At 34.2% G+C, this 26,370-nt stretch overlaps 1 protein-coding gene across 2 annotated transcripts in view; it reads right to left on the bottom strand.

Annotated features, from left to right (window-relative positions):
• The window catches only part of LOC148125269 (neurobeachin-like), a 178,710-nt gene that overhangs the window by 95,716 nt on the left and 56,624 nt on the right, over window positions 1-26,370 (bottom strand). The gene's annotated exons all lie outside the window — the stretch shown is intronic.

Below are 26,370 nucleotides of genomic sequence, written 5' to 3'. Positions count from 1 at the left end.
AAATTGAAAGAAATGAGCATTTAATTTTGGGATTTGATTATCAGAACTGTTTGTATAGAAATATTATTGTTGACTTTAAAATAAGAGATCAATGACTATTGTATCTATATCCGTACTGAAGAAAGTTGGAGTTTATTCAGAAAGATTCATTTTGGAGAAATTTGTATCTTAGTTATAGAATATTTATTTCCCTTCCCCAGCATTCTAGATTCCTGGCACCTTCAATTAAAACAGACATAAAGGATGCGTAGCTTTCAAGCCTGCCTTTATTCCCAGGTTTGTCTCTTTTCCAGAATGAGAAAAAACACTGATCAAAGAGAAATAGCTGTCCTATTTATGAATTTTTTAAAATAGCTTTCAGTGACATTCTAATACTTTAGAATATGTGTATATATTTTAGGGAGATATATTGTTGGGAGAGGCTAACCTTTCCTTTCATGAAGCTGCGATTCTCACTGAATAATACTGATGGGTCAAATTGCACCATGCAACTAGAAGGATATATTTACAGTATTTATTTGTTATAACTGATATGCAGCTCAATCTGAACAGAACTCTCAATTGCTTATCAAATACTACAAACAATAGAATAAAAACAGCAAATAGAGAATATAACATAAATCAGACAATACTCCTCCTAATAACAACAAATCATCATTGCACCAAGGAATGATAACCTCAATGACAATCAATCAGCTATTGCAAGATGGAAATCCCATTTTACCAAGCCCAAACAATTTCAGAAATAGCCAGGTCCTAATAACTTTTCTAATGGAGAAAGATGGAGTTTACATGGACCAGTGAGGTGACCCACTTAGTTTCCATCCTTGCCTACTTATGGCCATCACCCAATTTACTACCTCTGTATAATTTCTTAATTCTTTCAATTTCTTCATCTCCTAGGCCAAAATAAATTACCCACTCTGAATATAGAATAAGTAGCAAGCAATGTAAAAGTTTTGCCTCAGGCCTAGGAGAATTCTTCTTGTTTTAACAGACAATATTCAAGTAGATGAAGAAGTAGTCTGACAAGACAGCCTGTGTTCTAATGTTCAAGCTATCAATGAATTATGGAAAACAATGGGATTCATATTTAGCTAATTATACAAAATTGCACAATGGAACTTATGTCTGGATAATTATTCAGAATAAATGATGGTCATTTATCAGTGCCCAAGGAAGTCAAATCATTTCTTTCTGTAGTGATTTTTAGGAAAAACAAAACAAGCATCTGCTATCAATGGATAATTTTTAAAGAAAGCTATACTATATCTTCTCTATCCTTTGGATTCTATAAAGCATTCCAAATGTTTATTTATTTATATTTTGTTTTTGTTATATTTAATATAACTTTGGGAAGAACTTTGTATTACTGAAGTTAGCAATATTAGTTGGAAATTTGAGCTATGGGAAATAAGTACCAGACATAAGCAATAGCATATAAGGAGATAAGTGGGCATTCCTTTTGTCCAATTGAATCAAATTACAACTCTGGCTTTTCTGTTTAACTCCTCTACACTCTCTAAGTGTTTTCCAATGAATTTCCTATCCTAATAATCAAAATATTAGGACAAAATGAAAATTAGAGGCATATTTCTCAGAGTTTGACCCTCTTATTTGTACCTTCTGTAATAGAAATACGTGTTCTAAAGATTGATAGAGGTTCAGGAATTGCAGACTCAGAAATTAGTTTATATTACTAATGTTAAGGGAAATGCATTTATTTAAGGTTGCTATAATACAAAAGCAAATAGAAATATATTCAGGTCAATTTTGACATTATCCCTTTTAAAAGATTTCTTTTCCTTTAATAGCAGAAATGAGAATTTATTACTTACAATATGAAATTGCTGGATGAGGTCATTTGATGGAAAGGGTATAGCATCATCAATATGTGATGATGCCCAAGTTATATAGCTCCACCCCATGTTGGACAAGTGATGCTCTTGCAAATTCTAACTAAGCGTATCTTGGAGGCTGAGGGTCTGGATAGGGAGGAACTAACTTCAGCTCAACCTGGGTAAGGTGGAGTGTCTTTGGGTTCTTAGCCCCTCCAGTGTCTGGTGACATCTTTGACTCTGGATGAGCTGCATTTTCGCTGACTGAGCTAGCGCTCAATTTGGGAATCCTAAACTTGGGGATCATCCTGGATTCACAGCTCCTGGTCAGGGATCAGGTAGAAGCCATGCCTAACGGCTAGAGTAGACTATAATGCTGCAATTCTTACTATACAAATTTATAATTTTATCAATAACTATTAGCCATTTTTGCTATATATCCATTCATCAATATCTCTCTTTTTAATCTGCTGGGAGGAAGGGAGAAAAGCTAACTGCTTTGTTTTGAGATACCTTTACTGGCACAACTGTACCAAACTGCTGAAATCTGATGAAACTCATATTTATAACACAAAAATATGCAGGGCTCAGAATAACAAGTGAAAGAAACATTGGATAATAAATAGGGACTCCTTTTTCATGTAAACAAAAAGGTAAAAGTAAATTGAAATGAAATATGTTAAGACTGCTTTTTTGGATGTACCTTTACATTCCACTCAATTGCAGTGGGACTTATTAATGTCTGGGTTCAAGACTGCAACTTGGCTTTTATTCCTAGAACAGACTTTGGTTCTTCAGGTCAAGGAAGGGTGAGGTAGTGCAACAAAGCTTGCCTTGCTAGTGCTCATGCATAAATAAAGGCCTCAGTTTTCTAGGCTGTCAATCCAGATCTAAATTATTCCTATTTCTGTCTATTTTTCACACACATAAAGCATGAAAAAAAGGAATGCCAATGCTAGAAATGGGGTGGGGAGGAATAATCCTCAAATTAATAAAAAAATAGGTCAAAGTAATAAAATAAATGTTATCTATTTCCATAGAAGAAGTTATAGGATCTATTTTTAATATATATTTACTTGTCTATCAAATATATATTGAACATAAGATATACAAGGATAATTATTAGCAGCATAGAATATTGATAGCAATTCTACAAATTGCATAATTCTTCCTATTTTCTTTTGCAGGATATTCCTTTTACAATATTCTGAGTATACATATAAAGAAATATTTGTTATTCCAATGAAAATGATGGAGCTTCAATCATATATTTATTTTTAAAATTGTTTGGGATACCAGAAAAAGAATATTACACAAACTAAAGATTGATTTTGCATGAATTGTTGCTATGAGATGAATATGAAAAAAAACCATTAATTTAAATAAATATGCCCTCCAAAAATATAGTCAGTTATTTTAATATATATATTGGATCACCCTATACAAAGATAAATAAGCCAAATTCAAAATTCATATTGTTAGATTTAATAATAAATACCATACAGCATCTATATGACATTTTCAATACTGCAGTATCTAGTGGTAATTCTCAATTTTTGTAAGAATAGATAACTTTCGGCATTACAATTCTTGTTGAACTACAAATCTAGTCACCTATTGGCTAGAACTGTGGCTTGTTGAAGTTCAGCAGCACTTGAAGTCTACCCATTTCTACTGTAATGTCGTGTCAATATTTTTTACTATACATTTACTTGACATGGATGTCAATTCACATGGTAATGCAATCTGTGTAAGGCAAATATCTGGATTTAGATTTGGGACACTAAACACATCACTGTGTATTTTGGGTTCTTCCTCAATTTCTTTATCAAGAGAGAAGCACAAAGGGATTAAATTTCAAGTTTAACTGAAAGGATTATTCTCATGTATAGCACTGTGTCATTCATCTTCTAGCCACAGATGTCTATTACTGATCACATTGATGTTAAAAATGATGAAACATGCATTGTGACACACAATGTAACCTCCCTTATTTTGTATTTGTGTTGCCATGTCACATGTATCTTTAAGGGTGAAGTTTGCATTGCAACATTGTTTTGCATGTTTCATTCCTTGCCCTTTTTTGCTTCCCATTGTTGATGTTTATGCTTCTCACAATGCCTGTAAAAAAGGAGTGCTTACATTTAAATTAATAAACTAATCCCTGAATATTTCTAATTTTATCAGAACTGCTAATAGTGAATATAGAAGTGTGGCATTTTTAATTATTAAGAACCATTCCTTTTTATGATCTTTTTTTTTTAATTTATGATACTTGACTGATAGATCTTTTCTATGCCCAATTCAATAGTAAACAGGCAGTATTTGTAAAATATATCATTTCTAAATTTAAGCAAAAGCAAAAGACAAAGTAAAGTTTTTTTTAAAGTCTAGGATGATAGAAAATGATTAAATTTCAAATGTAAAATCATTTGTAGTTTCAAATCATTATAAAAAATATCAATAACTGGATATTATTTCAAGACATGTAAAATATATTCAAATATATCCAGCATTATCTCAATTTTTTAAAATCTGTTTTAAATTTTTCATGTTTGTATGAAATCTTAAGAAATAACAGTTCATGTAGCAATGCATAGTTTTATAAATCAGTGCATGTTTATTTCATTATAGATTCATGAAAACTATATAAAAATAGGAAAAGGACAGCAAAAATAGACTTTTGAGTAAAGGCTTGTAACCTAGATTCTATTCAACATTTAGCTGTCATTGTCTACACACAGCTCTTATGTACAAAGAGTAAGCTGCAAAACACACACACACTTCTGAGAATTTCAAATCATATTGTACAGAAGTCACATCAAATTAATACTGAGGACCATTCAGAGCTTTTATTCTGAAAAGCTTTTTGAAAAGGGATTAAGCTATAAAAACTCACATGATATTAAAGCACCTTTTAATGGGTTTGTGGTGGGGGAGGAACAATGAAAGCGCTATTTTTAGATAAATAATTATTCTGTGTGGAAGCACAAAAAATTTGCTAAGGAGATACACAACAAATTTTTGGCAATATGCCACACATCTTAACACTAATTAGCAGAAGTCTTCTTTTTGTTGTTAAAAGTTATATGTAAAACAAGGTCTTATCTATGCTTCCTACTTCTTCCTCATATTTTCTTTAAAGAATTTCAGTTAGAAATATTCAGAGACTCTTAGGAAAGACAAATAACTAGATAACATAAATATTTATTTTAAAGCAACAATGTTACAAATGGAAGTATCAAATAGGTATTCTGATTTTCTACAATACTCCATTCTGTTCTCAACAAAATTGGCTAATTAAATACATAGTCTCTATCAATCTGGCCCTTGTCTCTTTCCCTCTTTTCTTCCATTTCTCTCAAGTGTTATTTTTAAAAATTTGGATTTATGATATTCTTAATGTGCAAAAAAATTAATGCCAAGAAACAGCATGAGCAATGAATACAATGAAGCTGGAGAGTTGTCATCTCATCAAAAATAATGAATTCTCAAGAGATTTCTAACTTCATGTCTTCCCAGTCATTTGTCCAATAACAATAGGCTACTAGGAAAGAAATGAGTTGGCACAGAGCGCACACTTCTTCATCAGCTCTAACTCACACCTGTAGCCTTCAAACAACTATCTACCAGCTGAAACCTACAAGACAACAAACCCCCAAAGACAACTGGAAGTGTTGTTCCTAGCCTGCTGGGCTTCCATTCAGTCAAAAGATGCACCACATGGTGTATGACAGCTTTGTGTCTATTCTGCCTTGCTGCCTCCCCTACCCCACCCCCATTCTAATCAGCCAGCCCACCCCTTGACAGTCATACACTCAGAAAACAGTCTTACGGCTAATGATGCAAACATGAAGTGCAAAGTCTCCTTAATTTGACCCTTGTTAAACTCCTAATTGGATTGGGGCAAGCTCTGAGAGGAAAGCAACCCAGCTTTATTTAAGAATGCTTTTGCCAACCGAAGAACAATTTACAAAAGGCTTCTACTTTGGCTGCAGGACACTATAGAGCAAGCAATGAACTGCAGCTGTCACTTAAGTTAAAAATCTAATCAGCTGCTTTAAAAAAAGCAACATAACTTTTTGAAAGCTCATTCATTGTGGAAATCTTTGGAGTGTGTTTGACCCAGATTTAATAAGCTATTATTAAAGCAGAAGAGCAGCTGAACAGCAGCTTCATGGAATGATACTAGTGTATTCAGTGTCTTAATTATTTTAAAATGATTACAACCACTACTTCATTCAAGAGGCATAATGCTTAGAGCTCTTTCCTCAGCAATGTCTTAACACAAACTGAACAGGCAGCATTCATTCGTCCTTCATGAACCCCAAAGGTCAGTTGCATGGCTGAAAACCTCTCGGCAGCTTGATTGTGTTTCTTCTGGAAGTGGAGAGGGAGGGGAGAAAAACTTGAGGATTCTTCTCCTGTGAAAAGTAGCCTTTTCCCCTTATTATTTGCAAGGAAATATACAGCTTAAGTGCAGAGACAAGGGGCGCATGATATGCAGACAGGTGTAAAACATGAAGTAATTATAGAAGCTCAAATTAGTTCCTAGGCCTGAGGCAAAAAAGAGAACAGTGCCTTGACAAAAGGGAATAGCAAATAAGGATAGCAAACAAAAATGGCTTGAATGTGTAAATTAGCAAGAAAAATGAGACAGAAAAGCAGCTTTACTCTACTATTATTCCCCACATGAGAACAGAGCAGCTGAACATGATCAAGAGGGCTTTGGAGAGAGAGGCAGGCATCAGCACTGAAATGAAGCCAAAGAATGGCAGCAGTGCACTTGCTAGTCAGTCACTCATTATGTGGCGAAGTGCTCTGGAGAAGTGCCTCTTAGACTTGACCTATCATATTACTCCTTCTGTAAACATATAATCCCTGCTTGTTAGGTGGTGTCAACACTTGCATTCATTCCTTTTGGTAGTCCTTTTGTGCCTAGGCACTTTTAGAAGGGCTGCCAAAACCAAAGAATTGACACCATAATAAAACAATCTGAATTTCAACCAGGTAAATACTAGACTTTCTGTTTGGAAAAAAAGGGGAGGCATGTAGCATAAACATTCAATTTCTATAATATGAGTACATAATAGTTCTATTTTTTGAAGTATGAGACTATTAGAAGACGTAACGGTAGCTAGTTAATGTGGTTTAAAATAAACAAAATCAACAAATAAACCTTAAAGGGAAGGATGCAGAGACTGTAGATGCAGATGAAGACCTGTGGAGTATGTTTGTAGTCCAGTGTGCTTGGCACAGGATGTGACAATAATAAACAAAATCTGGGTATTATACAGAACAGGGGTCCCCAGCATCTGGTCTGTGGATCAGTTTGCAGCCTGTTAGGAACTGGTCTGTGCAAGTGGTGGGTGAGGGCGCAAAGCTTCATTTGCATGAGCAGCATATATGCTTACGAAATCATGCCCTTCCCCCCACCACTGCCATCAACATCGCCAGTATGCTGCCACTTTGCAAAGCCAGAAAGGTTGGGGACTGCTGATATAAAATATACAATTTTAAAAATATCTTTTAAAAGCTGACTTTTAAAAGGACATATGGTTGATGTAAGTCATATTGACTTTTTTTTAACTGCTGATCATCCAGTCTTATTTATTTGGTAATCCAATCTTTTTTTTTTTCAATTGAATGGGTAAAGCTGTTGAAATGACAAACATTGCAGAAGACATGAAACATAGGATCTGGAAAATTTGCAGGAACAAGTTTCTCCTGTTTTTGTCTTTTACGTGTTCCTGAGGGAATTATATACTATCATTTCTGGTCTAAAAGTCCTCACAGCTTTCTGGGTTGGATTACTGGTGGAATACAAAATAATTTTTTTTCACATGCAGTATCTTCAATTGGAAAGAAAACCCAAGAAAAACTGATAGAACTATAAATATAAAACTGCTCACATTTCTCTGAAGCTATCCAAAAATTATAGGAGTATATGGAACTTCCACATTCAGGCAGCAAAAACCTGGATGATCACTAAATGGCAACAAAGAGACTCTACAATTATATTTTTGTTTACTACTTTTAAGTCGTATTTTAGATATCTACAGATCTTGATTTGCCAGAAATGTAGTCTTGTACATTATCATCAAACCCTTTAAAAAGGAGGCTTCTGGTTTCATTTATTTATCATCTAGTAAGTCTTGGTTGCATTGCAATAAACAATATATAAGGTTATCTTTGATAATTTTTTGCGGAATGTTCATGCAAAATACAACAATATATTTATGAAATGAATCGATAATATACATAGTTCGTAAACTTTTCTACTGGCTTCTAGATGGCATCTACTTTAAGAGTCACATTAATGTTAAATATTTGACTGTTTAAAGCTGCTATAAAATTTTCAGGTTCATATAATATAATACCAAAAATATATCACTTGCTTTAATGAATAAAAGAGGTGTTTGTTTGCATAAGTTATGAAATACTTAATTTTTAAGCCTGTGCATCCCAATGCAAAACATTATACTAATATTGCATAAAAGCTTAGGATTCAGAAAACAATTATTAATTATCCTGGATAATTAAGCTAATTCAGATATAGATTTCATAGAACTATGGAGATCGTGTGTAAACAAGTGCTTGATATTTAGTTTGCTAGAACCCTTTAAAACCTCACTTCTGAATTGTGTTGAGAACCTGCTTCAACTCAAGGAGGGGGATTAAATGAATAGAAGAGAGGTAAATACCATTTTTACTTTTGATCTCTCCTACTTTAGAATGTACTAAATTCAGAACAGATTGTCTGAATTAAATTCAAAAGCAGAATCACTAAACAGGATTTAAGTGTTTAAAAGAAAACCTGAAAGATAATCAGAGAATCTAAATTTTTGATCACGGATGCAAAAATCACAGGAGTAGGCTATGCTAAGAGGTTACATATTTGAATTATATTCCTTGCATATATTGCTCATTTCTTGTTTTAAAACCTCCAAGGAAGGTTTAACCCCCCCCCCTCATTAACAAAATATTCTTTATATTATAAATATTTATATTAAAATATGTTAAAAACACAACCTCGGAGCTGCTTACAATAAATAAATAAAAAATTCCCATTGTAAGATGTATAATCTAAAAAGACAAGGCATGTAAACAAAATTGAATAAAGAGGGAAAAGAAGAAACAAGATTTAGGGATTTTAATTCTTAATTATTCAGAATTAAATTGCTTCAACATGAATATATTCCTCTCTTAACTTATCACATACTTCCTACCCAAGTTATATTTACACTGTGAATCACAATGCAACCTACTATATAAAGCACAGGCCTTTGTATGAATGTTTGGAGGAATTCAATATTTTTTTGTTGAAATTCTACTGTAAATCTAGGGATAGGATGCTACCAGTTCTGCCCAGCTCTGTAGAACTGATAGCTCTGAAGAGCAGCAGACATAGAACCGGTTCTGTGTCTGCTGCTGTTAGGCCCACACACACACCCGGGCTCTTACCTGATCTTTATTTCCTGCTTTTTCAACCTCAGCTGCTTTGCACGGCATAGCTGAGATTGAAAAAGCACTGAAAGAGTGCTTTTTGAAATGCTGCACACCCATGCGCAGCGCTTATCAGCTGTCCTGGTGGCTCAGCTAATGGTGTAATATACACAAAACGCAAATACCGAACCAGTAGTAATGCCGGTTGAATCCCACTCCTGCCTAAATCTATAGCAGAATTAATATTTGAATGCATTATCTCCATTTTACTACAAAGACACCAAAGAACAAGTTTTTCTACATTACAATTTATTGTCATGGCAATAAGACTAACTTTTCTGTTTTTCTCTTTCTCTTCTAGCACTGCCACAAAAGTAGCCTTTGTCTTCCATTATAATTAACCATGGTCTCTCATGTCATCTGAATTTTACAAACTGTAATATTCACAAAATATGCTATGTTTATAAATCTGGCTTATCTCCAGGCTCAGATTAATATCTAGACAACATTCATTACCCAAATTAAGTAACATCATCAATGCTAGATGTATTAGTACATCAGTGCTCCTTTATTTGTTTCTGCTAGACAATCTTTTTGAATTGAATTACCTAATATAAGTATTGTATTTAGGTTAATTGATTTCCTAATTGAAATATAGATTTCATGGATATATGGAAATTGTTTAGCTTTAAACAAAATTGTAATATTTAGATCTGGGATGTTTGAAAGAGGCAAAAAGCCATGGTGGCTTAGTGGCTAGAATGCAATATTGCAGGTTAACTTTGCCCACAGCCAGGAGTTTGATCCTGATCGGCCCAAGGTTGACTCAGTCTTCAATCCTTCCAAGGTCAGTAAAATAAAGACCGAGATTGTTGGGGACAATATGCTGATATTTGTAATCTAGTCAGAGAGTGCTGTAAATCAGTGGTCGCCAACCAGTGGGCTGAGGGACCACTGGTGGTCCACGAGAAAATTTGGGTGGCCCAGAGAGAAATGTCACCCCCAAAGCACCCCCCAAAGCAATTAATCCAGGCTGCACGGGAACACAAGGCTGCGCCACCCACTTGGCCCGCAGGAACACAAGGCTTGCATTGCTTGCATTGTGAACAACACGAGGTAGTGAGGGGAGGGGGGAAAGGGCAGAGGGGGAGAACTTGGTATATAAGTTTAAATGCTTTTGCTATTGAAAAGTTACTTTCGATCCTAAACTGAGAAGTCAAAAACTTACAACTACCAGCTCACATTGGACCAGTGAGGTAAAGTAGTTAGAAGTTCATAACCTCCATGAAGAGGACTTCATTTTATAGTGGATTAATTTGGGTTGATTTCCTCTTTCTCTCTAAGGAAGACTGGATTATTATGGCATATTAAATGTAACTATCTTTACCTAGCAATTAATTAGAAGACTTCAACTGAGATTCTTAACAGGAAAATTGAACAAGAGCAAAATTTAAAGATTACACTGGAGAAAGTGTTATAAAATTTGAGTAGATTTACCCAGAAAGTTAAAATTTTACACTTTCAAAATTTAAAATAATACAGTTAAAATAATATTCATATATACAACTAATTTGCTTATTCACTTTGTAATACAAATTACTTCATCTTTCTAATCTTAGATACTTGTATAATAGGTGAATTTCCTGTAACCTGAATGTTATCCTTCAAAAATAAAAATATATCACATATGTTTCACTAAGGTGAAGCAAAATTTCAAATTTCAAACCAAACACAAGATAATATTCTTCTAATCATAAACCAAAATTTTATAAAATATAAAATAATTGGTTTTGATTTTTTAACATTATGCATACCAAGATTCTTACATTTTCTTACCGGGCCACAAACTTTGCAAGGAAAAAATGTAATCATTACATTCAATCATTATTTTTTGATATATTATCTTTAATTGTACTGCATATCTGTTGATTTAAAAATAAATATATATGTATTCTTTTGCACATTTAATTAAATAATATAAACTGAGCTTTCATACATTGGTATTATTTTGTTATACTTCTAAAAGAAGTATTTACCCATTCTGGTAAATATTTAAGGCACATACCTAGCAGATTATATGCATAATTAATTGTAAAAGTTTTGAAATGAAGTTGATTTTCAATGCATAAGGAAATGGAAACAGTGTAAGATATCTCTAAATGGGTTTGAATATTGTGCATCACATAAAAAGTGTATAGCTATTTTTGAAAAAATCTAACAAAGATGAATAAATTACTCAGCAACAAACTGTGTTCCAGACCTCATTAGTTGTAATTACACTTCAAATATGCTCAGGACAATGCACACATGTCAGCTGCAAGTGACACACAATAGAGCAGGCAACCTATAAACCCCCTCAAGCACAGAAAAGAGTCTATAAAATAACTGACTTTGTGCATTTGGATTCATGTGATAACACCTCCTCCCACATAGCCACCAGGTCACACAGATGGGACAAATCAAAACATGAAAAAGCTTCTTTTGTTTCAGCACTGATATTTATTCAAGCAACAAACTGCAGAATACTATGCACCAAGTATTACATCTTGGCTCTCTTTCATTTTCAGACTTGCATAAAATATGTTATGCTACCCTTGATGCTTGTAAAGCTTTTAAACAAAATGTAATTGCGGAAGTTCATGTATTACAAAAGTATTAGAGTTGAACACATTAATATTATCAAAAGTAATGATATTGGAGATGGCCTAAAGCAGTTAAAAGTGCATACAAGCTGCCATTTCAAATAATTAAGTTTAATTTAATTAAAACTACGTACAAAACTGCATATACTTGAGAATAAAAACCATTCACTAGGATAGAATCATAGGATTGAAAAGGATCTTGAAGATCTTGTCCAACACCCTGCCCAATTCAGTAATCCTTGTACCATTCTTGACAAATGGCTATCCATATTTTTCTTGAAACCTTCAATGATTGAGCACCCATGACTTCAGGAGGAGGCTACTTCATTCTTAATAGCCCTGATACATAGGCAATTCCTCCTTTTATCAAGTTTGGATATCTTTCTATGAAGCTTCCACCCATTGATTCTTTTCTTACCTTCAAGTGTTTGGGAGAATAAATCCACATCATCTTCCCTATAACGCCATTTTATATATCGGAAAGCCATTCTTAATCCTCTTAATCTCCTTTTTTAGTTTAAACATACCAAGTTATTTAACTGCTTTTCATAAGATTTACAATCTTACAATCTTTGCGGCTTTTCTCTATACTCTTTCAAAGTTCTTCAGTATCCTTTTGTATCATGATAACCCAAAGTGGACACAGTATTGGAGGTGTACAGCATACAATGTTCTATTATTTGAAACTTCTGTTGAAACCCAAAATTATATTTTTGGCAGCTGTAGCACATTGCAGACATACTTAATCTATGATCTACCAAGGCATCCAGTTTTTTTATAAGTACTACTGCTAAGCCAGGTATTGCCTTTCTGTTAACTGTGCATTTATTTTTTCTGCCTAGATGGATTTCTCAACATTGAACATTGAATACCACTGACCCTGTTAAATGAGGTCCAATGTTCAAGTCTATCAGGATTCTTTTGAATCTTCAGCTTTGTCTTCTTGAATATTATCAATTGCCCCAAGCTTTGCCTCCTGGTAGATGTGACATTACCGGTATTAGTCTATAAAAATCTATACCTATATTAGATATAGCCTAATACCTGTAATGTTGTGAATGTGTGAAATCTTAAACAAAATACCTATTTCCAATCCTTAATGAAACTGTGCTTTTTCCAGGCTCATGAAGCTACCTTGCAATCTGTTGTCTCAGGATATGCAGGCACAGGCATTTTACTTCAATACCACAAAATGAAGAGAGAGGCAAGAGCCAGGATCAGTTTATAAGCTATTGTATGTAAGCATGGGAAAAATTGGCTGCATATTTAGGTATGTAGGGTAGAATTACTTGGGTCAAACTATGGACTAACAATTTTTGGGTGTCATGTTCCATTTTTAAATGATCATATCTACTTTTTCCTAGACCGGCTAGAAATTTCTATTTTCATCAACACATCTACCCCACAAACTGCATAGTTTCTGTTTCCATTATACAACCTGGCTAAGTGGTTGAATCAGTCTTTAAACAATTCTGTTTAAAATGATACTCATCTCAGAATTTCTTGACTCTGCTTTATTGCAAGTATTATATTACTATTATTTTTTATGATAAATTTCAGATGTCCTCTTATTTCCCTACTTATCATTTATACTGCCTTTAATGTATTTTTACTTGTAGCCAGATTGTTTTTCTGTTTTGATCCTAACTATGATTTATTCTATTCCATGCAGACCTTACTGTAATTTAGAAAGTATTAGCAACATACACTAAGAACCAGTTTTGTTTAATACAAGTTACATATTGGCAATGTACTTGATAGCAATTCATCACTTGGTCTGAAGCTTGGAATAACTTCACATGTGAGGACTATTACTATAATATAGTTGTATTGTTCTACTTGTACGTGAATATCATGTACTACAGTGGTGGGATTCAAATATTTTTGCCAACGGTTCAGTGGGCGTGGCTTGGTGGGTGTGCTTTGCGCACATGCACACACTTTGCACGCACACGTGTGCCAAATGTGCACTTTGTGCAAGCACAGAGGCATTCTAACTCACCTCCTGCAAGCCTGCATGATCCCAGTCACTTCAGCAGCTGCCAGGCAGCACTCTTCTGTGCCGTGCAAAGCAGCTGCACTTCAAATTCAGAGGATAAAGGTGAGTATGGAAGCCTGGGTGGGTGGGTGGGACCAACAGCAGAGCGGCAGAGAGAACCAGTTCAGTCTCCACTGCTCATCGCTGCTACCGGCTCACCAGAACCAGGCCGAAGTGGTAGAATACCACCACTGATTTTTATTCAATTATATTTCTTTCGATCAAGGTTTTATTAATTCTCAATCAGTCATAAGCACACAAAATACAAAACATAAAACAAAACATAAAAAGATAAAACCTCCTTAATTGTCATTTATACATGTCTTTTCCAAATATAATTGAATAAAAGTGAAGGGAGAAACAATGAGAAATTTGGAAAAGATATATATGCGTTTAAATGGAAATGAGATAATGTGGAACTATGTCTTAAAAAATAATGCTTTATTTGCCTTGTTAAAATTTATAAGTAATTTTTAGAAAGGAAGTTTTATACTTTTATGTTTTATGTTTTGTCTTCAAAAATCAATAAAACTTGTTCTTTAAAAAAAAAAGAATAGCACCACTGATGTGCTAGTCTTTGTGCTGGATCTGAAACACTTCCTTTTTAGGAATTTAAACAGAACAATCCTTTGCTTTTTTATGTAATGCATTAGTCAATGCCTCCATCATCACCAGGTGGTGAAACAATCGTAAAATATAAACCTACTAAAATGTTACCCAAGGGGTATGAGAAAGACATGATTATGCCAATCACATAGGAGAATCCTTTTTTTCCTCAGGAAATCACAAGCAATCAGCAATCATCCACAGTCAATTTTTATTTTTTAAATTTATATAACCACCCATCTCACATGTAAGTGACTCTGGATGGTGCACAAAATTAAAACAATACATATCTAAAACTATTAACAATTATTTAACAAAAAATTAAAATTACAAGAACAGAGATAAAAGAAAGAATAATAGACAAAAGGGTATTAACTGAAATACCTTAGTAGTTCATCCCCTGGGATTCCCAAGTTTGCTGCCATAACCAGATCTTGAGGGACCTTCATAAGCTTAGAAGCAATGAAGCTATCCTTACCTCAGGGGATAGAAGATTGTACAACATGGATGCCACACCAGAAAAGGCTCAATAATATGTAACATTTGAAAGGGTGTGCAGAGAACATGACAGCTGCAATAGTCAACATGTGGGAGAGACAAGAGAGGAAATTTAATCTCCTCAACCTGCTCCCATATAAGCATGCAGATATGCTGCCACATCAAGACCAAGTCTATATCTTCATTTTTTGAGCTGAAAGGGCAGTCCTTGGAAAGCAAACATCCTTAAGTTATAGCTTTACGTTTCCCCAACCTTTACATAAAGCCATGTGTTGGACTTTGTAGTTTGAACAGTATTTTGCTTTTAATTAAATGTTTTTCAGATCTTCCATTTTTAAGCATAAAGCATAATGTAAGTGTATTGTTGCTATTGATTTAATAGTAAAAACAAATATGGAGAATTCTTGTATATTTGAGAAGTAGGTCTCGCACTAAAAACTTGCTGATCTATAGAAGATTCAAGTTGTGTGAAGGTGCACAAAGTCAGAGACCATTAAGAACCTCATGCTTTTCCTGGAAACCCAATAGTTGGGAATATTTTTTTTGTTTAGTAAGGATTATTTAGCATACAATCTAGGAGCATCCCTCCCATATTAAAGTTGCTCTGGCTGTTAAACACAGGTAAGTTTGCTTATTCAGATAAGCAAAACCACTTCTTGATAGAACGATTTTATGAGCTTGTAAGTGAACTGCTAAGAAGAACTGTGCAAATTCTCTTTTAGCTGTGAGATCACTGAGATGGTGAATGGCTTTCTGCATGAAGCTTCTGATCAGACTCCCCCAATATTGATTAAGTAAGTAAGTAAGTAAGTAAGTAAGTAAGTAAGTATGTATATGTGTGTGTGTGTGTGTGTGTGTGTATGTGTATATATATTTGTTTGTTTTCTTAAGTTTCTTAAGCTGAATATCATACACACACACACACACACACACACACACACACACACACATATATATATGGTATTCAGCTTTGTTCAGGTATTTTCTCACGTCATTATAGTTGTGCTTTTAAAGTTGTAGCAACGTTTCGGCAGAAACTCATCTGCCATCATCAGGCTTCTGTATTACAGAATACACAATACAGAAGCCTGATGATGGCAGATGAGATTCTGCCGAAACGTTGCTACAACTTTAAAAACACAACTATAATGACGTGGGAAAATACCCAAACAAAGCTGAATACCGTACATGTAAGTACCCGCGAAAACTTAAAAAAACCTACCTACATACATACGTACATACATACACGCTGCTCAAAAAAATGAAGTGAACACTTAAACAACACAATGTAACTCCAAGTCAATCACACTTCTGTGAAATCAAACTGTCCATTTAGGTAGCAACACTGATTGACAATCAATTTCACATGCTGTTATGCAAATGGAATAGACAACAGGTGGAAAGCATAGGCAGTTAGCAAGATATCCCCAATAAAGGAGTGGTTCTGCAGGTGGTGACCACAGACCACTTCTCAGGTCCTATGCTTTCTGGCTCGTGGTTTGGTCACTTTTGAATGCTGGCGGCGCTTTCACTCTAGTGGTAGCATGAGACGGAGTCTACAACCCACACAAGTGGCTCAGGTAGTACAGCTCATCCAGGATGGCACATCAATGTGAGCTGTAGCAAGAAGGTTTGCTGTGTCTGTCAGCGTAGTGTCCAGAGCATGGAGGCGCTACCAGGAGACAGGCCAGTACATCAGGAGACGTGGAGGAGGCTGTAGGAGGGCAACAACCCAGCATCAGGACTGCTACCTCCGCCTTTGTGCAAGGAGGGACAGGAGGAACACTGCTAGAGCTCTGCAAAATGCGGGGCCACAAATGTGCACGTGGCTGCTCAAACAGTCAGAAACAGACTCCATGAGGATGGTATGAGGGCCCGATGCCCACAGGTGGGGGTTGTACTTACAGCCCAACACCATGCAGGACATTTGGCATTTGCCAGAGAACACCAAGATTGGCAAATTCGCCACTGGTGCCCTGTGCTCTTCACAGATGAAAACAGGTTCACACTGAGCACATGTGACAGATGTGACAGGGTCTGGAGATGCCGTGGAGAATGTTCTGCTGCCTGCAACATCCTCCAGCATTACCAGTTTGGCAGTGGGTCAGTAATGGTGTGGGGTGGCATTTCTTTAGGGGGCCGCACAGAACTCCATGTGCTCACCAGAGGTAGCCTGACTGCCATTAGGTACCGAGATGGGATCCTCAGACCCCTTGTGGTGCATATACTGGTGCAGTTGGCCCTGGGCTCCTCCTAATGCAAGATAATGCTAGACCTCATGTGGCTGGAGTGTGTCAGCAGTTTCTGCAAGATGAAGGCATTGATGCTATGGACTGGCCCGCCCGTTCCCCAAACCTGAATCCAATTGAGCACATCTGGGACATCATGTCTCACTCCATCCACCAATGCCACGTTGCACCAGACTGTCCAGTTGGAGGATGCTTTAGTCCAGGTGTGGGAGGAGATCTCTCAGAAGACCATCTGCCACCTCATCAGGAGCATGCCCAGGCATTATAGGGAGGTCATACGGGCACGTGGAGGCCACACACACTACTGAGCTTCATTTTGACTTGTTTTAAGGACATTACATCAAAGTTGGATCAGCCTGTAGTGTTTTTTTCCAGTCTAATTTTGAGTGTAACTCCACATCCAGACCTCCATGGGTTGCTAAATTTGTGTGTGTGTGTGTGTGTGTGTGTGTGTGTGTGTGTGTATGTATGTATGTATATATATATATATATATATATATATATATATATATATATATATATATTTTCTGAGGTTCTCGCGGGTATTTGTATGTGGATCTTTGGTTGTTCGGGTTTTCTCCCGCGTAAGATTCGAAGTATCTAGGCAACGTTTCGATGAAGTCTCATTCATCATCTTCAGGCCAAACAGCAAGATCACAACTCACCAGCTCAAATCCCCCAGCAACTAAGACTAACCTGAGCACAACCAAGCCCCACCTGAACAGAACACGCCTCCAACCAATCAGAACACAGCTAACCCCCAACCAATCAGAACACAGCCAAACCCCCTACCAATGAGAACACACCCCCACCCAATCAGAACACAGCCAAGCCCCCACCCAATCAAGTCCCACCCCCACTGGCAGTTAAAAGGAGGAAGCAGCTGCAATCTCACATTACTCTGAGAAGCACAGAGCCGGAGACAGAAGCCTGAAGATGATGAATGAGACTTCATCGAAACGCGTTGCCTAGATACTTGAATCTTACGCGGGAGAAAACCCGAACAACCAAAGATCCATATATATATATATATATATATAATATATATATAATATATATATAATATATATATAATATGCATACTTTCCCTTTATTTTAAAATCTTTAAAATAAAAAAAATCAACTGTGGACTGCTCTTACAGAAGGTTTCAGATTAGTGCAGCCTGTTCTCCACCTCCAGTTTTCCCTCCCAAGACTATCAGCATACTCTGATCTATGCATTATGCGATTTGTGGTTTTTCTCAATAGAATCCTAAAGATTGCTGTGCTACCTTTTTAAAGCCAAGTCATCTTCTTGTGTGTAGGTAGGATTTGTATAAGTACAAAATGATTCACATTCAAAGAATAAATTCAGTATTAATATATACAAGACAGCAATGCACAGCAACATAAACTGTACAAAATATTGGAAAGCTTCTATTAAAAACAAAATATTGACAAAATAATTACTCCTGTAAATGTTTACTCAAAACCCAATGAATTAACTGCAAACATTTGTGCACATATCACCAGGGAAATTTTTAGAAAACATGTTGAATTGAGGCTTAAGGATTGGTTCAAATGAATAAATCAAATATGAATTAGACTGAAAGCTACCAGAAATGGTCATAGTATTAATATCCAATAAAACATGAATATTATTTTAAAATTTCAGGTAAACACAGGTTGTTAAGAAATAGTTGCTATGAGGGTCTCTGATGCCAGTGGGGAAAACAGCGCTGATTTCAAACTATACAGAACCATTTTAAGCTGGCAAAGTGCATTTACTGCTCGTGGGCATGATCAAATCAGTTTCCCATTCTTCTTTTACTGCAACAGGAATGAAAACTGTTTTGAATATATTTATGTGTCCACTTAAAAGAGAAAGAAAATAATTTAGATAATAATTTCGTTCTGAACTTGAGTTTAAAAGGTTAAATTAGTATCTGAGAAAGATAATCTGGCTCACTGATCATAGCAGTCAGCAAACTCTGCAATGTGCATGAAGGATATTTGTCATCATTAGTTGAGCTATGACAGCTGGTACCCAGGGTGTCCCAGATTCAAGAATTGGCAAATGCACACTTTTTAAAACACTTTGGTGTATGGCAAGTTTCATCAGCAATTGGATATTTTGCAAAACAGGTTTGAGATAATACAGATACATTTTCCACAGCATAAAAATGTCCCATACATTGTACACAGTGTTTGCCTCTAGGCCACAAGTTACAACATTTTCCCTGAAAAATTATGGACATTTATTCATCTAAAAAAAGGCACTGTACTTTTGTATGAAAATTATTGTAATAATTTAAAGCACAACTAAATTCCAGTTTTTAAAAATGTATTTGGAAAATAGTACTGTTCAGATTTTAAAACATACTAAAATGATGAGGAAAAACACCACACAATTTATTTTCATGGCAAAAATCATTCAGCAACTGAAATCTTCAAAGAAACACTTTAGACAACAACACATCAGTAGAGATATTAGAAATGCTAAATGTGTTCTTTATGCATAATCTACAAACAAAAGTTTTCTATTAAAGCTTGCAAATAAAATTCATAAGGTATAAATCAAATTTACTGAGGGTTGCAGCAAATCGATTTCCATATTTAAATAACAGAAATGGAATTTCTATTCTTAAAAAATGCTTCTACAAAGTCTGGTCGGAGTACTACAACGTTCTTCAGCATTTTTCCATTTAAAATAAAGTTTAAAATAAGTGAAGATGGGGTAGATGGGGCAATATTTCCTTTACTTCAAAGGCTTCTCCAGTTTCTTTCTTTTGCTTAATAAACATGATTTATGCCATTCTTTGCATTATTATGTAAACTACTTTTTCACAAATAAACTAATTTTTCTGCTAATGTAAAATCTATGCAAATACCGGCTGTCATTTATCAGGAAATCTGACAAGCATTCCATATTGGAAAGGGAAAATGAAACTGCCTAAAGAATAGAAGCAATTATTTTTGTATTTTCTCTTCCTCTGACTTAAGGCACAAAAGTTATCCATCCAGTTAAAACAGCAAATGAAATAAGGAAGGGTTTTTTTTATTATTTAAACACATATGGCTTTTTGCTGCAATACTGATCACCACAGGGTCTACAGATGCCCATGGCTAAATTGTACACGGGCAGATGGACACAAGGGAAAACTGTGCTAATGTGGCATGGTGAGCAAAACAAATGAAGAGCTGGATTTTGGTGGGGTGGGGGAATCTTTCCATCTATTAAAGTATGCCATTTGTTTGTGAAGTGTAAATTAGGCCAGTAGTAAGTTGCATGCAATAAATATTCTATGTTATTTCACTAAAAGTAAAGTCAAAAAATGTGCAAAACAAATCAAAAGGTAGAATCACTAACAGCAATCATAAGAAGCACAAAGCTGCTTTACCAAAATAAATTACCAACACCACATTATTTTCACAAACAATGAATATGGTTAATGAGTACAATAAGGCAACTGTATTCTTCGTATATTGTGTTATTTTACCTTGCTAAAGGGAAATCTCTTGAGGTAAGCTGAAAATTACAAACATTAAGGGACAATCTAGTAAATGTGATATTACATATACTTCCCACTACCAATGAGAAGTCTATATTTATTAACTATTTTGTTTTATAGAATTATTAACAAAACATGTAGGGGTCTAAGATAGCTATTGATATATTTGAGAAATATATTTCCAGGGAAGAAAATGTGTCTTTGGTTGAATATTTGCTAAAAAATGTTCAGCATTATTTATGAAAGAGAACATTTTTAAAATATTTGTGTTTTCATTAGTAATTAATCTGATTTTTGATAGATATTAAACCCCAAATATGCTTTGTGTCATTTAAGTTCCCCATTCTTTTCGATAAAAGAATTTTTTTCACACCCACAGAACTATTTATTAGGTATATGCTGAAGACTTCTTTTTCATAGGAGACATTGCTTCTAGAACTCAGACTATGTAGCATATATATCAATAATCAACACTGAAGAGTATTTCCAAAATTGAAACATATTTCTATGTTTGGCTATACATCATCAGATGGGATGCATTTATTTTATTCTTATAGATCTGATTCTGCAATTGTTACAGAGACAGTGTAAACATTTGTAAACATATTCTTACTTGAAATGTTAGTTCCTGAAATTGTTTTTATTCTTTCAATAGTACAGTTGATTCAACTCTCATTAAAATTAAACTAAGCAATTTTATTGAATAAAAGATAAAAGTCAACTGTTTTTTGTCCAAGATGAATGTGTAACATACGTTCAGCTAAAAGTTCAATGTGATGTTAACATGATTTGAGTGAGTTCCGCTAGACTGAAGGTCATTTAGGTATTTACTGAAAAGTATGTAACTTCAAAAATTATCCCATTGTAGAAAAAAGAGTAAATGTGATAATATCTATGCCTGTTTTTCACAAATAAACTAATCTTTCTGCTAATGTAAAATAGCATTGTAGAGATGATGTAACACAGCATAAGAGGACTGCTTGAACATTACTTTATAATAGAAAAATGGTTATTTTAGTGAATCAAAATAAAATAAAATAAATCTTGGTTTATTTCAAGTTTAATTGAAAATTGAAAATTTTGAAATTTAAAATTGTTCAGAATGTAATCCTGTATCAAAAGAACTAATCCCATGTTTACTTAATATGAAAATATTTTCCCACATAATTTCCTGAGAAGTGGGGTTGACATTTGGTTACAAGAACTAGATAAACCATGTCCTGTTGGGTCATCATTTCAGAGATATGTCTTTACTTAAATGGAGAAACAGAATATTCACAGGTAGACACAAAAACAGTGGAAGCAGAAGTGACTTCTGAATTCTTTCTGGCTTCCCTATTGAGTTTCATTGTGGGAAGCTGGCAGAACCATCAGAATTTTTTCCCTTTCCTTTTGTTAGATAAGTCAGTGGTTGCTGAGTGAAGGGGAGAGCAAGAAATTGTGAGATTGGCTGGGAAACTATCACAGAATATTGAAAATGAAGAACATATGACCACAGCAGCAGCCTAGGAGCAGCCAATAGCACTGAAGAAGTCACAATGTCCCTAAATTTCACTCCCTTGGGAGTTACGTGTTCAGGATTTTGGACATTTTCTGATTCCATTTGAACCAATTTTTGGTTCAAAAATTGTGCCTATTTTCTATTGTTGGTTTATCTCTGAATGATAGTGCATATGCGCATCAGTTCATTTTGGTAAATGTTACGGGCAATTAAATTTAATTAACAACTAATTATTTCCTAAATTCAGTGTTGTCCTGAGAGATTCTAAAATTACAAATCTATTTTTATATGATGCAAAGAATCAAAACTTAGCCTTTTCTTCCCTAACACTGATACTGAAGGCAGCTTTATCTGCACACCTGCATTATGTCTGGATAAGGAAATGCAACTTTTTCACATTGCCTATACTTATTTCTAGAAAGTTTGAAACATTCTTTGCAAACTGCATACTTTCTCCACATCTTCAGAAAAACAATTGTATTCTACATTTCTTGCCAACTTACCTAAGGGGAGAAATTATACCTACTTATACTTAAATATAACTTTTGACTACCAGAAGATCTATATACATACACACATTCCTTATATTTAATAGATATGCTGACAAACATTCCTTTTACAATTAATTAATTTGAAAGTACCCACTTTCCTGCCTATCATGTTTTCCCTTGACATCACCAAGTACTTCAGAGAAACTCAAGAACATCCAAGGACAAACAGATTTGTATTATAGCAATTAGTTTGGGACAAAGATTGGGTATGAAGTTTTTGTTGGTGTTGTTACTATTTGTAGTATTGGCCACCTTTAAATCTTTTATTGAATTTTTTTTCAAAATACAAACAATATATTCCTTCTTGGAGTAGTTTCAGATAAACATCCACTCTTTAATTTGTTAGTTGTTCATGTATATTCTGGATAACAGCTGTATGTCATAATTTTTTGGTATACAATTAAATAGAAATATTCAGCCAAGTATATGATAGTATACAACAGAAATCAAGAGTGAACACCAAATCTATTAAAAATGAGTGATTAGTTTTTTAAAGTTTCAGGGAAATCTTTTTTCATTGCAGGAAGCTAACAGAAGTAATTCTGGAATGTACAGTCCGGAGATTATGCCAATAAATGTTAGCAATTCAATACTAAAATGGAAAAATCTGAAAATGAAAGCATGGTGCAGCTTATATGACATGGAATGTTAAAGAAATGAATAACAAAATACTTGATGCTTACTTCAAGTTTTAAACATCATTGTTTAGATAAATTCTAAGCACAGGCAACAAATTCCTAGAGATAGTAAAACACAACACTAGTATTCTCCAATCCACTTGCTTATTCTGACACCCTGAAATTCCTAGTTGACTATTAATTCATCCAGTTAGTAACAGAAGGGATTGGGAGATGACATTTCTTTTTCTCATTGCTTATTGACCTACTTAAAAAGTTGTTTAGAACAAGTTTGTGTTGTTCTGCCTGGTTGAAATCTGGTATGCTTGATTTAAATAAAAAGATTAAATGATATTTTAAAAATATTCTTGAAATCCATGCATGATATTTGAAGCATGAGAACTGTTCAGGCACCAGTCTGCTTCACCGAATTATAGTAAACTTCCTTTTACTCTTTGAGGTTCTTCTTTCTTTCAGTTGCTGAGATTCTTCATCACAATGTCAGTGCTGGAACATGTTTAAATCCACAAATACTGGATATTTTTTAAAAGGCACTAAGGCTATAATCCTATGCTCATTTATCTTGGAATGATTTCTTTGGATCCAGAATGACCTATGTCTAAGCAAACAAAAAGAGGAAAATGTCTTTTGGAGAAGACTATTCTCCATATATCATCCTTTATAGTTGATATACTGAAACTATCTCCTAAGCAAGATTTGTAATGGCTATTGATAATTCTCCTTCAAAGATGAAAAAAAGTTTATTAAAGTAGCCCCTTTGTTCTCTGTATTTTAACTAGGACTACATCACAGTATATGAAAATCAATTAAAAGCTACTGTACTATTTTTATGTTAATTTATAACAAATAATGCAGTTATCCAACATAGGGAGTGATCCATCGGCACTTTCTCTTTACAGCATTTAAAGAAAGCTAATAGCATTCCTTCAAATTTTAAGCATGCTCAGATATTAAATATCATAATGTCCAATAAATGTCTATTAGCGCTATTGAGACTTAGAAGAGGCAACTATTTTCAGTTTAAAAGTGTATGCTTCAGGGTGTATGATTCCATAGCATTCATGGTTGACAATTCTTGTTCTTTAGTTTGGTTTGCAAACACAACAGTTACGTAATTATATTCATATGGAACAGTAATATAAAGGTATTTCAAATGCACACTATATCCATTAATATTTAAGACTTTAAACTACTGTATTTTAAATTAGATTTTCCTATCTTGCAACTTTTCAGAACTGGTAAATTTTAGATGCTGATGGCATAAACCTATGTATTCAGGAATAAATGTAAATAAGTTCAGTGGAAATATAATATGTATGGGATAAATCTTGAAAATATATACCAGTATTTACAGATTTCATGCTGTAAACTTTATATTTAATTATACAATTAAGACATTTCAAACAAGAGTCAAAATAGCTTTTCACTTGAAACCCAAAGCTTTGTGATATGAAACAATTGCATGAGCTTTCTTATTACAATATTTCATATTCTTTTAAGACGACAATCTATGGGCAGTTTGTTTCAGAATTAATGGCAATCGCTCCATTTATTTTTGTTAGCAACAAAAATAAATTAAGGTTGTAAGGGATATTGGATATTACCTATTCAACACCTTGTGTAGTGAAGGAATTCTCATAACATCCTCAGACCATAGAGAAATGGCTACTTGTTTCCAAAGTCTAGAAAACCTCCACTGATATTCTAAGGAGGCAGGCTGTTCCTACAGCTTAGAAATTCTCACATAAACCTCCTTGTCTCAACTTTGGCTCTGTCTCCCTTAAGATTCCACCAATTGGTCTTAGCCTAGGATGCTATAGAGAAACATTCACATACTCTGCTCTGTGACATCCCTTCATATACTGGAAAAGTGTGAACACATCTATCCTTGGCTTTCTTTTATTTAAGCTAAGCACATCAAATTTCTTTAACTACTTTTCATAGGATTTAGCCTCTGAGACCTTACCATTTTTGTTGCTCTTACCTGAATTCAACCATAAAAATTGTAGATACCTGGTAAAGTATACACAAGCTTATTTTGCTAGTCTTGTGGAATTTCAGTACTTTAACAAGTAAATATATTAGTATTATTTGATATACCACATTTGGAATGTCCCTACGTTTCAAAAATAATTGCCCTAAAGCCACAAGCCAAAAATTGGAGGGGGCTATCTGTTAAAAATTGAAAAAGAGGGCGTGTCAAAATTTTCAATTTCCAAACATTAGGGGTGCTCAAAAGTTGTGACATGCCTTGGCAATTTTAAATATATTTTGTTTACTTTAATATAATTTAGATGTGCTTAGTAAGTAACTATATAACATTATTAACATTTTCTTGGTGTCATATAAATATTGAATATGGTGATACTGATAATTTTAATAGCAGTGTTTTGTTGATTGTCTTTTTATCTTGCATTTTATGTAATAATACCAAGACTGCTTATCACAATTATTAAGTGTCTGTATTGGAATATGAAAGACTATCAAAATATGTCAATACATTTTAATATATATTTGGGTGTATAATACCACAGATTTATGTAGGAGGATCTTTTTATTCTTACAATAAAATTATGGACAAATCTCTCTAGCTGATTTATAAATGGATAATTTATTCAAAAAAGAATATTCTATCTATTAAAGATTTAAAGGACAACACTTGAATGAATGTAACAAAAGTTTAGTAGGACTTCACATATACCTAACTTCTTTCAATTATGGCCATTATAGTGATTTCAAAAGTAATGACTTTATTTTTCCACAATTAATCTTGTAGTTTTTTCATATATTCCTAAATCAAAATACAAGTATTAGAAATGGTAGTCAAATGCAAAATACCCAATGTCACATCTACAAATCCTATTCACAATTT

The sequence above is a fragment of the Pseudonaja textilis genome, chromosome 7 (assembly GCF_049901715.1).
Source record: "Pseudonaja textilis isolate UNSWEBS1 chromosome 7, rPseTex1.2, whole genome shotgun sequence".
Lineage (NCBI taxonomy): Eukaryota > Metazoa > Chordata > Lepidosauria > Squamata > Elapidae > Pseudonaja > Pseudonaja textilis.
This window is presented reverse-complemented; position numbering and strand designations above follow the sequence as displayed.